Genomic DNA, 1,549 nt, shown 5'->3' with positions numbered 1-1,549 from the left:
TAGCCAGATCTTGGAAACACCCAAGATGCCCGTCACATGTGGAATGGTTGAAAAAGATGTGGTATTTTTGTGTAATGGAGTATTACTCAGCTATAAAGAATGATAAACTCGAAGCCTTCATATTTAAGTGGATGCCACTTGAAGATATACTTATAAGTGAAATAAAACCAGACCCACATCTGTAAATATCGTATTGTCTCCTTAGTATAAGCACTTAAAAGAGGAATTACTTATAGAAAGTTACAACAGAGGGGGCCGAGGAAATGGTTCAGCGGAATAAGCACTTCCCTGGCAAGTGCAAGGGCCTGAGTTCAATCCCCAGTTCTGCCAAAAAAAAAAAAGAAAGTTACAACAGAAATAAAAGGAAAGCAAGAACTTGAGGATTGGACAATGAGGAATGGGCAAGGAGAAAAGCTGGGCAACATGACAGGGGCAAAACCATGCATTCGTACGTACGAGATGGGTGGGGCAGTGATCCTGGGTACATCAGCAGGTTTTTGAGACTAGCAGTTGGCTGGTGAGATTCTCACCCTAACTGTATATGCTGGTGCCCGTGAGTCAGGCGGCTGCACTGAGGAAGGTGATGTGTAATAGAGGGGTCACGCTTGGAGTGCCTGCCATCCTCGTCTTCTAAATATGTACTTCTTGTCATGACATACCATTTATTGCCATAATGTCTCTCAAGTAAAGGTTTTTTTTTTTAAGGGTAATAAATGAAACAAAAAAAAGACACAAGAATAAAAAAAAAAAGTCACAGGTCTGTCCTGTTTCAATTCTGTATATGGTTAGATTTCTAAATTTCTTTGTAAAAATATGTAAATGCTTATTTCTACTTTTATAAAATTATTTTTCCTTCATATTCTGTAAGGACTTAAAGTTCAACATATCAATATTTGATGGAAAATACCTGTTTCATGATATGCCAAAGATGTTTGCTATTGAGACAGATAGGATAAACCGAACTGCATATATTGCAGGTTAATAATTAGCTTCTCTTCTGGAGGGTTAACAACTTAAGTTAGCAGTTCAAAATTGGAGAAAAGGAAGGGCTGCAAGGTCTGCCAACATTTTGGTCCTAGCCTTTCAAGGTCAGTGAAGACTCGGGACATAGGAGATCCTGTACTGTAACAACATGTAACTCAGTTGTGCTCCAAATTTTCTGTTCATGAAGATTATGGAGCCACAGAGGAATGTGATTGATGATGTATAATGTGCCTGGGGAGAGTCACATGGAGAGAAAAAACATTCTCTCAGGCTTTTGCAGAGAGCAAATTGGTCAAGCAATGGCTGTGACTCATCCTCACAGTTGACACTGACAAAGGATCTATTAAGTGCAGTACAGGGCTACAGGATAAAGCCTGAGGGTACCTGACTGACCTTATCAGATACAAAAGTTACATTTCTTGTTAAATAGGTCTTTCTTTATTTTGGTCTCAACCGTCCAGCAGAAAAGTATAAAAACGAGGTATATAAAGTAAAGCCATATTAATATGATGAGCTGTAAAAGGTTCAAGTCAATAACTTCTGAGGATAACCCACTAATATTATA

The 1,549-nt window shown here is 38.6% G+C and overlaps 1 protein-coding gene across 6 annotated transcripts in view; it reads right to left on the bottom strand.

Annotated features, from left to right (window-relative positions):
• The window catches only part of Nudt13 (nudix hydrolase 13), a 52,623-nt gene that overhangs the window by 37,103 nt on the left and 13,971 nt on the right, over positions 1-1,549 (bottom strand). The gene's annotated exons all lie outside the window — the stretch shown is intronic.

The sequence above is a fragment of the Octodon degus genome, unplaced genomic scaffold (genome assembly GCF_000260255.1).
Source record: "Octodon degus isolate 3935 unplaced genomic scaffold, OctDeg1.0 scaffold00005, whole genome shotgun sequence".
Taxonomy (NCBI): Eukaryota; Metazoa; Chordata; class Mammalia; order Rodentia; family Octodontidae; genus Octodon; species Octodon degus.
The sequence above is the reverse complement of the archived record's forward strand: the minus strand, read 5'-3'. Positions and strand labels throughout refer to the sequence as shown.